The 16,905-nt window shown below is 44.2% G+C and overlaps 1 protein-coding gene across 2 annotated transcripts in view; it reads left to right on the top strand.

The window, feature by feature from the left end:
• The window catches only part of ESR1 (estrogen receptor 1), a 252,454-nt gene that overhangs the window by 225,988 nt on the left and 9,561 nt on the right, over positions 1 to 16,905 (top strand). The window lies entirely within an intron of this gene.

Raw genomic sequence — 16,905 nt, 5'->3', positions numbered from 1 at the left:
TTTCAAATTCTTCAGGTCCGGTTCAGACCTCACCTCATTCAGGAAATCTTGCTACAACCCACGTCCGTAATGAGATTTTCTTCTCCAGACTATTTTAGTTCTTAGAGCCAGTACCTCACAATCTAGCATTTGGACAGTTGGTGCACTGATTTCAATAATTGATGCAATAATTTCATTAATTTATTCAATAACTCATCAGTTATGGAATTCCCACCATGAAATGTAAGCCAAATATATGAAAGTGAATGACATCATTCTTTGGTTTTGGGTTTTCAGTGTTTTATTTTAGCCTGGATGGGTTCTTTATGCGTGTATGTCCTAATTTCCCTATAAACTATTAATTTTTTTTATTCCTCACAGCCTGTGAACTGCCAACAAGTATTAGACCCTTCAGTCATTTAATAGACGCGTATTTGCTGGACATGACCAAAAGCACCTAGAAAGTCCCCATCTTTCCCATGCTGTTCCCACCATGATGAAACATATCATCTTTTTCAGTGTACTATAGATCTAGATAATGTCAGACTATTAATGGGAAAAAAATAATGCCCATCTCCTTGGGTTATTGTGAGATCAAGGGGAAACTGTGTATAAAGTGTCTAATGCAGTTCCTGGAACATAGTACGTCCTCAATCAGTGACAACTGTCATCATCACTCATGAGAATCTCTGGCTTAAACGGAGTCAGTTCATGCCTTTTTTTCAATAAAATTAAGTGCTTTTAGTTTAAAGGCCTGCCTTCCGCTAGGCTTAAAAAAGTATGCAGGGACAGGAGGGTGATAATAACAATGGAGATTGTAACTCTTCTCCTGAGGCTTTGTTAATTGTGCTATTTAATTTTATTTAGAGAAACTTTAGAGCAAGATTATCTCATGGATAGTAATTGATTGTTATTTGAACCTTAATTTTGACGGACCTTAACGAAAACTCTGTGGTGTCCCCATTCACCATCAGTTGACTCTGCTTCTTCTCATCCTCTTTCCCCATCTGTGTGGTCCTCATGAAGCCTTCAGAATCCACCCTCATTCAGAACACCACCCATTTAGGAAGTGTTTTCCAAGACTCGGAAAAATTCATGAGTCAAAGCTTAATACGTATAAATCTACAGTCTCTAATGAACGTTGGGTTTGGCCTTCAAGATCGATTTAATAATTATTTCTCCCCATTTTCTGAACATCTTTCTGACCACAATGCTTTATATGCCTCAGTAATTCTGAAGAGCCTCACGTACTTCACTCCCAGGTAACTTTATCCAACTGGCTCCCTGGAGAGCCTGTCAGACCCCTGACTGCAGCTCCTCTGCCCTCTGTGTTACAGTGGATCTTCTTTTCTCTCCTTATCCACAAACTAATTCCAATTACTCCGACTCTTTGCCCGCTGGATCCCGGTGTTACCATTGGCAGGCACGTTTGTTACTCCTGGAAAGTCTTCTGCTGTAAAAATGTTGTACCCTTGATTACCTGTTCATCCAAAGCTGATCTTCAGACAACATGTCTCTTTCAATTGATGGAGTATTAAAGAAGAATAAGGAGCCAAAACCACTGGGGCTAAAAACCCGAGGTGGAAAGTTAAAGGAAAGTAAAATGCCAGGAAGGAAGAATTATGACAACATCTCTAACGTGTGTATCCCCGTGTTCATTTAAAGAAAAAAGGATATGGAATATGCCACGGGTGCATATACATTAAATGTAAACATAAACATGGTACCAGCTCTTGTCTGTCACCTAGTTCTGCTTTGTTAATCATGGCATATCTTGTCATCTTGATGTCTTGATGAAACATCTGAGGCTGAAGCTGGTGACATCCATTTGCTTTGTATATGTTCACCAGAGGCTGCAATCTCGTCAGAGAAGCATTTGTAATCATGATTAATTATAACAGGCTCCCATCACAAAGACTATTTCCTCTCTCGGAGCTGAATTCTTTGCTTTCTCTCTGCTAATTATTAGACAATTATTCACTGCATTGGTGTTTTTTTTTTTTTTTTTTTTTTTTTGCGGTACGCGGGCCTCTCACTGTCGCGGCCCCTCCCGTTGCGGAGCACAGGCTCCGGACGCGCAGGCTCAGCGGCCATGGCTCACGGGCCCAGCTGCTCCGCGGCACGTGGGATCTTCCCACACCGGGGCACGAACCCGTGTCCCCTGCATCGGCAGGCGGACTCTCAACCACTGCGCCACCAGGGATGCCCGGATATTTTTAAGTGTAGAAGTTAGACAATGATTCAGCGTCCCTATATTTAGATGAAAAAACATTTTAAAAACATACTGTAGATATGTTGACTGCAAACATTAAGGATCATTCATTCTTAACAGTTGAAGGTTCCTGATGGGAACAAGCCTTGGAATCTCAGACAGACACATTGTCAGGTTTGCCCATTGCTGTCACAGTGGAGAAGATTTGATTGTATTCTCTCTTGGGTTCTTTATAATGCCAAGCTTCCTCTCCAGGGAGCCCCTGCTTATTGTGGTAACTTTGAGATAAACGGCCCTTGATAGTTACTAAGTGGCTCACTGTCTCCTCACTGGCTGATGGGTTCTGGAGGCAGTCGACAGCTCTTGGAGTCTTTCCTTGCTCCCACCTAAGGGTGTGGCCTGAAGCCTCTCAGCCTCCGTTAATTTCTTGAACACTCGGCGCAGCATGGACTTTGTCTTAGAGAGCCCAGGCATTCAAGAGAAGCAGCTCGGGCACTTCCTTAGGCGGTGTTGGATGCCCTTTGCTAAGCCACTTCCCTGAGCCTCATGTGTAAACTGGAAATAATGATACCTAACACACAGAATCGTTGTGACTATTGAAACCATGACCACCTACTGCCTGGCACGTAATATGTGCACATAAATGTCAGTCTGTAGACTCTCCAAATACAAAAGCCCTGGCACGTTTTTCTTAGCAGATGATACATAACTTCCTGCCTGGGAATTCTGAAGTGGGATTTCACGCAGGTCATTTGGGGTTAAAAAAAACTGCATTCTCACGGCAAAGATGTCCTTCTTGTGAGTGGAATAGTCCCAGGCCCCAGAAGGGGTGGAATGGGTCCTGCGTCTTCTTGCAGAGACTTCTTGGAACTTCTAAGGAACTGGGGGAACCAGCTAAGTGCCTGTAACGTGGGGAAGACTTGGGGGTCTTAACTCTTTGGACGGGGCAAAGGCAGGAGCCATTGGGAGACTGGAAATCCTTCCGATGATCCTGATATTAGGAGCAGTTATCCATTCATATTCAAGAACCTCAGAGGGAGGAGCAGCTGCCCATCCTTTTATGCTCCAAGGAGCATGGACAAAGGGGGAAGCTGTCTCCTAGGTCCTTGATTCAACCACCACTTTCACCCACATTCTCTAGGGCCCAGAAATTACCTGTCTGTATTCTTAAGTTTGAATAATATACGGGACTGTTAAAAAAAAAGAAAAATGCCCCAGACTACCCCACTGCTGATTTAAAATGCTCTTTGGGGCTTCCCTGGTGGCACAGTGGTTGAGCGTCCGCCTGCCGATGCAGGGGATGCGGGTTCGTGCCCCGGTCCCGGAAGATCCCACATGCCGCGGAGCGGCTGGGCCCGAGAGCCATGGCCGCTGAGCCTGCGCATCCAGAGCCTGTGCTCCGCAACGGGAGAGGCCACAACAGTGAGAGACCCGCATACCACCAAAAAAAAAAAAAAAAAAGCTCTTTGTATGTTGCTTAAATATGAATAATCACATTATGTAAATGAATGAGTGTAAACTCCATGTTCATAGCTCTTATATACACAAAACCAAAACAAATTCACAAATTAAATACAGACTGAAAGGCAAACTGGTAATAATGTTTTGGCAGAAACTGAGTTGCTTTTTGCAGCCTGCTGGGGCAGATCTCTGTCTGCTAGTCTACCGAGCCTCTTGTGAGGACCCTGTTCTCCCCCTTTGTCTGTGTTCAAAAGGATGGCAAAAGCTTTGCTTCTGTAGCACCCTGTTTTGGCAAGAACACGTCATTTATGTATTTTGTTTGCTTCTGCATTTATTTTTCTGAGATACTTAAGACATGACTGTTAGACTTGAGGCCATCATGAGCACGGGTGAAAAATATGTAACTTAGGAAACAGTCAAAGATGATATGGATTATTTAGATGGGTCCATCTCAATACTCCACACGTTTCCATCCTCTGGGGGTCTCTGAAAAAATTCTGTTGCGGGGACCCTTCCCAGAGATTCCAATATTGTTAACCATGAATATCGGTATTTGTTTAAAGCTCCCACCAAGACTTCAGTCTCACCAGGACTGAGAACTCTTGATCTAACTGACATAGAACATTCTGAAATTAATGTCTTAATGATATTGTTTAGAATATCGTTAAGATAAAAGCGCACAATTTTAAAAGGCCAGGAGACAGTTTAAGGACCTTTGAGAATCCTCTTTTAATTCTCAGTAATGTGTGGAAATTAGTTTGAACACTACTGCTGTAGGTGATGAAATGTCTGCTAAGTTAAACTAGTTCTCTAGTACATTATAAAGTGAACCATTCTGCAAACTGTGGGGAAAAACTGCTGGTGCTCAGAAAGAACATTGCCCAGCACTGGGGACAGGAAATGGAGGCCTGTCTTTCACACATTGGCTTGGGCAGGGGACACAGGCAATTAACAGATCATGTCAATGTCATGAGATAAGAGAATGTCATGATGAAGGGAAGCAGAGTGTCCGCAGAGATGGACAGCAGGGTCCTTACCTGAGCACCGATGCTTCAACTGAGTCATTAGGGTGAGTTGGACTTGGCTGGAGTCAGAAGGCAAGAGGGAACGTTCTGGCTCCACCATTAAACTAACAGGGTCTCATCAAGCCACTGGACCACTCTTCACTGGTCTCCTCAACTATAAAATAGAAATAATAATTCTAAACTGTCCTGTTAACCCAAAGGTTTGTCATGACATAACAAGATAACTTAAAAATATGAGCTAATATCATCATTACTATTATAATCTGTTGTTTTTTTAGGGGGAAAATATGTGATCTAATATCCTGCAGAGACTTTGGTGTCACGATCTCCCTGTTCTAATCATAGGACAAGAATTACACTCAGGCCCTATATTTGGAAGGGCCATAGATGCCCTCTCTCTGCCCTCATGCCTGGCACATTGAACTATAAATCTAAATGTGTGTTGACACTTGAACTGAAGAAGCCCATGAGAAAACAGCAACAAAATCCCATTCATTTCTTGAGCTCAGAAGTGAAATAAAATATTGCTTTTTAATGGGGTTTTCCTTTCCTGCATGATACTCATTGAACAAGTAAAAGCCGTGTTGGAATATGTTTGCTTCCTGAAACATTTAAATGGAAAGTCAGACTGTCAAGTTTTCAGTCTAAACCAAACACCCCTACACTTAGTTGGAAGACCTACTTCTGGGCCTAGCCTTTCATGTGTGGGCCCACGGCTACATCTGACTGCTTCTCTTGGGTTGAAAGAAAGGTGGAACAACAAACTCCCTGCCTCTCCCATGGGGTCCTGGTCCTTGAGCACCACATCAGCCTCAGACTCCTTCAGCACTTTCCCCCAGGGGGTACGGCTACTTTTGTATGTTGAGGTAGCTTGAGGTTGCCTCGGTTCTATTTTCTCTGAGTTTTTACTTTATATCTACTTTTTCGGTTTTGTTTTTCTCTGGCATATAAGACAGACAGCAATACCCCCACTGAACTGAGTGATGTCCATGGATTTATGTTAGCTTCACTACCATTTATTGAGCATTTACTACTTTTCCAGGCATTAAATGCTGGAAAGGAAAAGTTGCCTCTAGTTGCCTCATCTGTAAAATGGGAGCTAGTAGTAGTTCCTACATACTAGTTTGCATAAAGTGAGCCATGTGGACTGCTCCCTGGACCCTAGGGACGCTCCATCAAAGTGACCCCGTGGTCATACCAGTAGTGATTATAGTAGCAGTGATTAGTGAGGCAGTTTCGACCTCAGGGACGGCACGATCTTAAGATAAAGACAGATATAAAAAGAGAATTGTTCTTTTTTTTTAATAGATCTTTATTGGATTATAATTGCTTCACAATACTGTGTTAGTTTCTGTTGTACACCAAAGTGAATCAGCCATATGCATACATATGTCCCCATATCCCCTCCCTCTTGCGTCTCCATCCCACCCTCCCTATCCCATCCCTCTAGGTGGTCACAAAGCACCAAGCTGATCTCCCTGTGCTATGCGGCTGCTTCCCACTAGCTAACTGTTTTACCTTTGGTAGCGTATATATGTCGATGCTACTCTCACTTCGCCCCAGTTTCCCCCTCCCACCCCGTGTCCTCAAGTCCATTCTCTATGTCTATCTCTTTATTCCTGCCCTGCAACTAGAATCATCAGTACCATTTTTTTCTTTTTAGATTCCATATATATGCGTTAGAATACAGTATATGTTTTTCTCTTTCTGACTTCAGAACTGTTCTTTTTAAAAATGAAATTATGATTACAAAAAATATGTTAAATTTAGATAATTTTAGAATAACAAAATGTATTATTAAGGAAATGACCACGTGAGGTTAACCAACCATGTGGACGTTCTGATGGCTCTTACTGCAATAGAGGATAAGGGTTAAGAGCAAGGGACTCTAGTTCCAAGTTCAAATCCCCTTCCTGCTATTTAGTAGTATGACTTTGGACAAATTACTTAAACGCTTTGGGCTCCTATTCCCTGGTCCTGGTAGGTAGTGCCTACCTGTTAATACAGGTTTGCTTTTACAATACAGTGCCTACTTTAGACTAACACTTAATTTGTGTTCAAAACTGTTTTCTTTTCGTACTGTGTGTATATATATTCATCTTTAGGTTTACCCATGTTAATTAGGATCATACACATGTACTCTCTTTAAAAATAAGATTTTAGGGAATTCCCTGGCTGTCCTGTGGTTAGGACTCTGAGTTTTCACTGCCAAGGGTACAGTTTCAATCACTGGTCGGGGAGCTAGGATCCCGCAAGCCGCACGGCCAAAAATAAAAAATAAAAATAAATAAATAAACAAAAATAAGACTTTAAATGGCTGCCATAATCATTCATGAAGATATAAGATCATTTATTTAACGAATCTGATATTGTTAAACACAAGTGACTTCTCGCTTTTGTTATTATAAACAACGCTTCTTTTGCGTTCTTATAATTGTCTTTTGCCTGCTTGTGATCATTACTTTGGATAATGTTTCGCGAAGTGGATTTGCTGGGTGAAAGAGTGTAGATATCATTGTCTCTTGATACATATTGCCTACTGCCCCAGAAAACTTTATCAAATTACACTTTTACGTAAATGTAACCTTTTCATGCATGTGGAAGACAGACGTGGGTGCATCCGCCTCAAAGGCAGCGATGCAGACAGCTCCCTGCAGCCCAGCTACTGCCCTCAGCTGTGAAATTCCCAGGCAGGAATTTCTACATAGGACATGTTATAAACATCATATTACAAACATCCCAAGCTCACTCCTTTGGAAGCAAATTATCGCTTCAGAGAATGTTGTTTATTTTATTATCTTATCTATATAGGCGCTTGTTATGTCATTTTTAAATTTTATGACTTGCACAGACACTGTGCTGGTGAACTGCTCTTATTCTAAGCAGTCAGGATGCACAGAGGGTTGGCATTTAGTATCTTACCCTCTGCCTTTGGTCCCTTTGCCACTGTTTTTACTGAGGGATATTTATAAAAAGAAAGACAAGAGGTTGAATGGTTCACTCTTGAAGTGAACCTCCCTTTAAAAACTCATCTTGGGAAGGACAACCTGCCTCCTCCAAAGATTTCATTTGCTCTGGGTTCTGGGACTTTGTGTGACTGACACGACCTTTCCTTTTTCATCTTGATGGTGAAGCCCTTACTTTTGGTAGAGCGGATGTTACTCTGAGTGAGATAATACAACCTTCGCGTTCAGTGAAAGCCAAGCACTCAGCACCTTCTAGTAAGACCTTAATGCTCTGCTTCCTTTGCGTTCCAACTTGCCAGTCCTCGTGGGACAAAGCTGATCTTTTCTGTACTTAGATAAGTAGCTCAGGTTACTGATGACATGTCGCAGGTATTTCCAACTAAGAAAAATTTTCTCCGAAGCTTTAGTAGCAAATTTGTTAGTTCCCTTTTCTGCTGAAATGGCAAACCTTGAAGAGTTTCAGAAATGCGAACAGGCTTAGGGATGATAGCAATATTATGAAAATAGTAATAAGTAATATCCCTACAGCAAGCTCCTTAGTCCTTGGAATATCCATCACCAGCTCTGTTTCCCTCTCATCAATCCAGGCATTGACAAAGCTTGTGAAATAATAGAAATGAAAGACACTGTGATTTTGTATTTTCAATAGCATTTTCTTCTACCAGATTACGAAAGGCATACATGCCTGAGGCAGAGAACTTGGAAAATACAGAAAAGCCACCAAGAAAAATATCTCCCAAGTCATCATAATTTCACTGCACAAAAGTAATCATTGTTAACATTTCGGTAAATGTTCTTAATTAAAGAGACTCTTAGAAGGTGCTTGGGTCCACCAGCACCTCTTCTCCACACCATCTTGCACCTTGTTTGGAAAATCTGGAGTGCTTCTAAATCATTCCAGGAAAATTATTAGTTTTCTCAAATATCTCTGGAGGCGAGGTTATTGGCGGTCATTTCTAGTTTCTCACAAACCTTGAAGTTAGGAAATTCTTTGTGTAGCCTTTCAGTACTGCCGGGAGTGAGGGGTATTTGGGTGCTCGTTCCAACTCTGCCCTTTATTTACCCACAGGGTGACCTCAGGCAAGTCCAGCCTTGCTGTTCTGTCTGAAGACCCTCCCAGCAGTAGCATCCACTAGCCCCAGTTCCTTAACCTCTCTGAGCCTCTGTTTCCCAACAAGTAAATTAATGACTGGATCAGTAGGGGGCCTTTTCACATTAAAAATTATTTACTTAAAGAATGTCTATATGTATAACTGAGTCACTTTGCTGTACAGCAGAGATCGGCACAACATTGTAAATCAACTAGCCTTCAATTTTAAAAATTAACAAAATTGTTTATTTATTTGTAGAATTTATTTTTTAGAGCAGTTTTAGGTTCATAGCAAAGCTGTGGGAAAGGTACAGAGATTTTCCATGTAACCTGCCCCCCTCCACGCCACCCCCAGTCTCCCTCATTATCAAAATCCCACACCAGAGAGGTATATTTGTTAGAATCGATGAACTTAACGTTTAGATATCTTTATCACCTAAAGTTTATAGTTTACATTAAGGGTCACTCTTGATGTTGTACATTCTATGGGTTTTAAAAACTGTGAAATGACATGTATCCATCAGTATAGTATGTACAGAGGAGTTTCCACTCTGTATGTTATTTAGGACATTCTGCCCTAAAAATCCTTTGTGGTCTGACTATTCAACCCACCCATTTCCCTAACCCCTGAAAACCACTGGTATTTTTTTTTACTGTCTTCTTAGTTTTGTCTTTTCTAGAATGTCATGTAGTTGGAAACATATATTATGTAGTATTTTCAGATTGGCTCCTTTCAGTCAGTAATATGAATTTAAGATTTTTCCATGTCTTCTGATGGCTTGATAGCTCGTTTCTTTTTTCTTTTTTCTTTTTTTTTTTTTGGCTGCATTGGGTCTTCATTGCTGTGAGCGGGCTTTCTCTAGTTGTGGTGAGTGGGGGCTACCCTTCGTGGCAGTGCACGGGCTTCTCATTGCGGTGGCTTCTCTTGTTGTGGAGCACAGGCTCTCGGTGCGCTGGCGTCAGTAGTTGCAGCATGTGGGCTTCAGAAGTTGTGGCATCATTTCTTCCTAGCACTGAATAATATTCCATTATCTGGAGGTACCAGAGTTTATCCATTCACCTACTATAGGACATCTTGCCTCCAAGTTTTGGCAATTATGATTAATGGTGCTATAAGTATCCATGTGCAGGTTTTTGTGTGGACATAAATGTTCAACTCATTTGGGTAAATACCAAGGAGCATGATTGCTGGCTTATATAGAAAGGGTATGTTTAGTTTTGTAAAAGTCTGCCGAACTGTCTTCCAAAGTGGCTACACCATTTTTCATTTCTACCGGCAATGAGTGAGAGTTCCTGTTGCTCCATATCCTTGCCAGCATTTGCTGATGTCAGTGTTTTAGATTTTGGCCATTTTAATAGACGTGTAGCAGTATCTCATTGTTGTTCCAGTTTTCAGTTCTCTACTGACATATGATGTGAAGCATCTTTTCATATACTTATTTTCCATTTCTATATCTTCTTCGGTGAAGTGTCAGGTCTTTTTCCCATTTTTTAATCGGGTTGTTGGTTTTCTTTTTGTTGAGTTTCAAGTTCTTTGAATATTTTGCTAAGAGTCCTTTAGCAAAGGTGTCTTTTGCAAATATTTTCTCCCAGTCTGTGGCTTGACTTTGCATCGTCCCGAGATCAGTGCTTTTGAAATCTTCTGCTAGAGCCTCATGTTTCAGAAGGTGCCTCTGGTCACCAGAGGATGGGGACATGAGGCTGAGGAGGGGGGGCTGAGTGAGCAGGCTCCAGTCTCCCCCTCTCCCTTTCTCCCACTTTAATCAGAGAAGTTTGACTTCTTTCCGTTTATAAACTATGTGAATGTTTCACATGAAGTTCACTCTTTTAAAAGGATTTTGATTTTCAGAATGGTTTGAAAAACACTGAACTTAAATCCATAATGCTGGAATTCTGTGTCTCCTTTTTGCAACATAATACGTCTTTTCCCAAAGCTCTATTAAGGAGAAATGAGATAAGCCTGTCACAGTCATGTGATACTTTTTCACCACAATTTTTATCTACTGTAGAGCTCACTTGAAATGATGGAACTGATGCGTCTAAAGAATAGGTATCATCTACATGTCCACTTATCTTTCTGAAATAGTAATTTTGGACACTATCTTTTTCAAAATAACCAGCGAGACTGTCAGCCGTTTTGCCATTTTGATTTTCTATCTAGGAAAAAGGGGGAAAAAAGTGTAGATGAATCTTTGTGGTTCTGGAGATAAACATGCAAACCAGCACCAAGAAGGGGTGGACTTTACAGTCACACAAGAAGGTGTCACTTCACAGTGGCCAGCGTTGCTCATCACAGGGTTTTTAAATAGTGCTGTTCAACTCAGGATGATGTGAACATGTGCATTCAACCAACTATATATTCTTAGGTCGTATGTCATTTTTTTTGGCTTCGCAGTTCATTCAGATGAACGTTTAATGATGTTTTGTAAGCATCTGTATTCACACTAACTCAGTTTATTAACTAGGCAGAGGAGGGAGGGGCGTCCGGTTCATTATTTTGTTTATACATTGCCTATTCCACAGAGGATTAGAAATGGCTTACTAAATTTCATGTGATGCAAAGGGAGTAAGGCAGTAATTAACCCAATCTGAAGAAAAGGAAAATAATGTGAAGAAAATAATAAATTCAGGAGTCAGATTAGCACACAGTAGTCCATCTGTACGGTTGCTAGGAGTGGGCCACAAATTTGGCTCTCAGTTTCCTTTGCTGGGCCAAAGCAAAGGGAACACATTCTATTATAAGCTCCACTGGCTTTTAATAAAAATAAAATAAAATAGACTAGTTGTTCCACATAAAATCTCTCCTTTAGGCACATCTTGACAAGGTCTATTTCTCACAACCAGCACTCGATAAAGATTATGCAACTGAGAATTCGAGTGTTTTTTTTGTTTTTTGTTTTTGTTTTTGTTTTTGCAGTACGCGGGCCTCTCACTGTTGTGGCCTCTCCCGTTGCAGAGCACAGGCTCCGGACACACAGGCTCAGCGGCCATGGCTCATGGGCCCAGCCGCTCCGCGGCATGTGGGATCTTCCCGGACCGGGGCACGACCCCGTGTCCCCTGCATCGGCAGGCGGACTCTCAACCACTGCGCCGCCAGGGAAGCCCAGAATTTGAGTGTTTTATTCTCTGATAAGAAAGTAGGGTGCAGATATTTGAGGTTGCCAGTTAAGGGAAGATCCATATATTTTGATAATCAGCTGGGCAGTTGTTAGGGATAAAGGCCTCCTATGAAAATTGTTAACTGTGTACAGGGTCTGATAGGATGAGCTTGAGCCCTGACCATTATACTAACAAGAGTGAAGGTCAGGGCTGGGCCAAGGCATTGAGACACAGTAGGATTCATAACGTGGAGCAGGAAGTATTCAAATGCTGTTTCATCTCATGATGTTCTGGGTCAGGAGTCTAGTCTCCGACTTGCTGGTTCTGGGTCATTTTCCTCCCTGAATGTCTGGCGCAGATATCCAGGTGTGCTGTTTACTGCTGCTGTGTAATAAGTTACCCCAAAACTTAATGGCTAAAAGAAGAAAAAAAAGGGTTGGATTCTATTAATCATGGATTTGGATAGAGCACAGAGGGCATGGACTGTTTCTTCTCCACCATGTCTGGGGCCGCAGGTTAGGGTCATCCACTGGGAGTAATTTGATAGTCGTGGGCCAGAGACATCTTAAAGGACTTTATTCCCACGCCGACGATTGATGCTGGCTGTTGGCTGGGACCTCAGCTGGAGCTGTCCACTGGGATGCTTATCTGTGGCCTTGGCTTCTTCACTACCTGTTGCACTGTACCCCTTACAAGGCGGTGAGGGCTCCAGAAGCAAGTGTCCCAGATGACAGGCAGAAGCTCTATGCCTTGTATGACAGGCATGTCATACCTTAGAAGCCAGGTGGCGTCACTTCTATTCCATTCTATTGATGGCAAGCAAGTTATGGGTCCACCCAGACTCAAGGGAGGGCCATAACCCGCACATCTCCATGACAGGTCTGCCAAGATCACGTCGTAGAGACACATGTCGGATGGGAGATACTGTTGTGATCATTTTTGGAAAATAAATCTGCCCCAACGCATGTAAAGAGCCACTCCCTGCTCTGCACTGTTGCTCCGTTGTCTTTGAAAGGCCAGGTGAGAAAAGGTGAGATGCAGGGAAACACATTCAGCCAGAATGTTTTAGCCTGCCTTTTCTGGGAAAAAAGTGAAACCCTCAAGGCCTCCTGAGACCAGGCTAGCTCACCTGCACTAGGAGTTCCGCGTGGAACCTTGTGAACAAACCCCTTCGTATTAGATGCGCTGCACATTTTCCATCACGTGTCTCTTCAGACTGTCTTCTTGACCTCAGAAAGGTAGTAATTGACTGAAGAATAGGAAAATCAGAACCCTGGCTGTTTCTTAATATATTACAGACATAATTAACAAAAAGAAGGCTCCTGGGCTTCCCTAGTGGCGCAGTGGTTGAGAGTCCGCCTGCCGATGCAGGGGACACGGGTTCGTGCCCAGGTCCGGGAAGATCCCACATGCCGAGGAGCGGCTGGGCCCGTGAGCCATGGCCGCTGAGCCTGAGCGTCCGGGGCCTGTGCTCCGCAACGGGAGAGGCCACAACAGTGAGAGGCCCGCGTACAGCAAAAAAAAAAAAAATCCTTCATTATTTGGGACTGTCCCGCGCATTGTAGGACATCCAGCTCAGCCCTTCCCACTAAGTGGCTTCAGCGGCCACGAGCTGTCCAACACCCCACCAGGACCAGCAACCCCAGGAGGAGAAGCCGCAGTCAGAGGTGAAGGCTAAAACGGACGCAGTGCTCATGAAACTCAGCCTTGAAGGCAGTTATGAGCGCACACCGTCTGGCTGTGGAAGCCATTCCCAGCGGCCCACCCTCAAGGCTGACCTGCCGATGAATCCCTGGGTCGTCCGTGAGCCAGATCCAGAAAGCAGCTCTCTTTTACTCCAGCTGAGCGGCAGCTTTCTGGCCTGGACCACTTACAGCCGTGGGTTTGAGGAGTTTTCTTCCCTCTCTTTTTCCTTTGAGTCATTCCCTCTGCTTTTCTGGTCAAGCTGCTATAGATGGAATGACTGTCCCAGGGTCCGTTGTCACATTCTTCCTTCTGGAAAAGACAAAAAAGAAAATGGCCTTACTTGAAACTTTGTCCTCAAGCATCTGGTGAGCCTCAGCCTTCCCCACTTCTCCGGGAGCAGTGAGGTGTGCCCCTCAGTGGAGCTCAGTGGCCGGGCGAGCAGGACCCTGGGCTGTGCTACTGTTTCCTCTGGACACAGTCACATGCACACATGCACTACCGTGTCCATATCTGCATTCTTCCAGCCTCCAGAAGACTCCATCATCTGGAGAAGTGATGAGGGGTAGCAAGGGTGTTCCTGTGGGATGGAGCAAAAAGGAGGAAAGAAGGAAGAGAGTGTCCAAGCAGAGAAAGAGAAGGAGGGAGAGAGCAAGGGCAACGGTCACTGAGAGCCAGAGAGGGAGAGAGGCTGACATCTCGTGTCTATGGGGGGCCCATGCAGTCCCACTCCCCGTTCTTTTCTGCCACCCGCTTTCTCCATAGGCTCTTCCTAAAAGCTCCCAATGTTGGCTGCAAGATTCAGAATATGTAGAGGCTCAGATCTGCCAACAGCACTTCAAGACTGGATAATGACATACAGATTGTTTTTTTCCATCTTTGGGATTTGGAGCAGCCTGGGGAGTTGCAAAAGCCTGCCTTGTTGTAAGACTCTTTCTGAAGGCTCGCACTGTCTGATCACTGGCTCCGTGCTGCTGGGAACACTGGTGCAGCTGTCCAGGGTGGCAGGGACCACCTGGGATATGGAAATTACCGGGAACCCTGTTTGGCTTTTGCCAGAGCACCTGAAGCATTCTGGGAATTCGGATTTCTGTTGTTTCTCTCCACCGGCCCCTTAGGGGCAAAAGGCAGCAAACACGGACCACATGTTTTGCCAGAAAAGCCCCAAAGGAAGATGGCTGCAGTTGTCAATTATTGGCATTTCTACAGGACTGTATATTTATTTCGAAGTATATTTGCACGGCTAGGAAGCGTCTCGCAAGGATGAGATGATAAGCTGTGTTGGTGCCAAAACAGGACTAGAAAAACAGGCTTGTTCTGAGAGTGGCTTGCATCCCGAGAGACAGTGTGAAGACAATCCTTCCTCCACAGGCAATAGCTGCTCTTAAGACATTAATGCTTAAAAGAAAATAAGGCCTGGAATCCCTATCTCGTGACACACCGTCCGCACACAGTAGGTTCTCAATGAGAGCATGCGGGAGGGGGGAGCCCACGGGAGGATGGGGAACCAGCGGCACAAGGGAAAACCACACTCCCCAGAGCCTGAGTGCCAAGGCTCTTACCTCCACAGGAGAGGGCAGAGTGCAACGCGGGCCCTCAGGACGCCCGTGATTCTGCACAGGGTGCCCTCACCCTGTGCACACACGTAGGTGCCGCTGAGCGTCACCTTCCCACGCGGGGACATGGAAGCTCCTTGGTTCTGTGGTTTCCACGAACAAGAATGGGATTATTGATGAACGAGGCCAGCATCCTGGGTGGTAACAAAAAAGGAATTTGGTAGAAAACACAGCATCCAAGTTGGATTAACTCAGTTCTGTGGCCTGGGCAGGTTCCCAGGACATCCAGCCAGACGCAGGGCCTCTGAGAGACGCGAGGCTAGAATGTGTGTGATGACATGAGGGCAGGGAGAGGCGTGGCCGTGGGGCTCTGGAGAGGCTGCCCCTGACCCCCCCAGCCCACTGGCATACACCTCCCTTGCCATCCGTTACCTCCCGGCCAACACCAAGGCCACTAGACATTTGCCCATTTTTCTAGTGGACACAGTCTTTATCAGAAGCCCACGTGGAACATAAGTAATCCAGCAATTTCTTTCTTATCCCACTGCCTGTCCGCTGCTTACTCATTCTGTGCTCAATTTCCTCTGTATCAGAGTGCCTCCGGGTATCAAAACTACATTATTCTATTCTACTGCCTGTAAGCCCAGAGCCTGACCATTCTGGTTCTGCTGTTGTTGTATTTGTTTTAAATATTAGCCCTTTTCCATTCCAGGCAATTACAACTGTATGTACTGTAAGTTCCTCTGTGTGGGTGTTTTCCCCATTCCCGACCTACAGGCTGCTGTGTGAGCAGTAACTCGTCACTGCGTTACAAGTACAAAGTCGGGGATTCATAAACTTGGGGGCCTTTAACTTGAAAATACCAGTGAGGATGGGGGGAGGGGAGGAGAAGAAATATACTTACGGGTGGGCCAGTGGGCTCATAAGACCAAAAAAAAATGTTGCTAAATAGACGTATATCTTGAGAAAAATACCGCGTCATCTGCGCCCTGCGAGATGATGCATTTGGGTAGGAGGAGCTGATTTCTGCAGTGTTTACTTGATAGAACAGCCATCGTTGTGGTCCCAAGACAAGAATACTCCATCCTGCCCTCCTTTTGCTTTCAGTACTTCTCACCTCTTAATCATTCACCTTCCTCTGCTCCTTGGGCTGAGCTCGCAACTTAAGTCAAAGAGTCAGGATTCTTTCAGTTGCAAGTGACAGAAACCCAACTAACACTATCTTAAGCAAACAGGGGATTTATGGATTCATGTGTTAGAAAGGACATTATGGAAGCTCTAAGGTCAAATGAAAAAAGTAAGAACCAGGACCTTATGACAGGAACCAGGATTTCTCCCTTCCCTCCCCTCCCCCCTCCTGCCTCCCCCACGTAACTATCACCTCTGCTGGTCATCGCTGGGCTCCATTCTGCAGGGGGAGCTCCACGTACCTGGAAGATGGCGCTTACAGGTCCCACATTCTCATACTCCCAGTGCCTCCACCCTAGAGGAAGGAACTTGCGCCCACAACTTCCATATGCAAACTTAGAAAAAGCTTTGATTGTCTATCTCAGGGCTAATACTATCCAAAAGGATAGAGTGACCTGATTGTCTAATTTCAGCCTTGAGTCTACCTGTGGCCCCGAGAGCAGGATTTATTACCAGAAAAAAGGCAAGAGGGGAAAAAAAAAAAAAAAAAAACATGCCTGGCAGTGAAATACAGCAGTTCCCGGGGGCCTCTCTACCCTCGCATCATAAACCTTTCAGCTGAGGATGAAAAGTACGAAGGCCCCACAGCTGACCTGAACTGTAACAGCAAATTAAAAATTGCCTGTCAGTCACTTAGCAAATCACT

The sequence above is a fragment of the Orcinus orca genome, chromosome 12 (assembly GCF_937001465.1).
Source record: "Orcinus orca chromosome 12, mOrcOrc1.1, whole genome shotgun sequence".
NCBI lineage: Eukaryota > Metazoa > Chordata > Mammalia > Artiodactyla > Delphinidae > Orcinus > Orcinus orca.
This window is presented reverse-complemented; position numbering and strand designations above follow the sequence as displayed.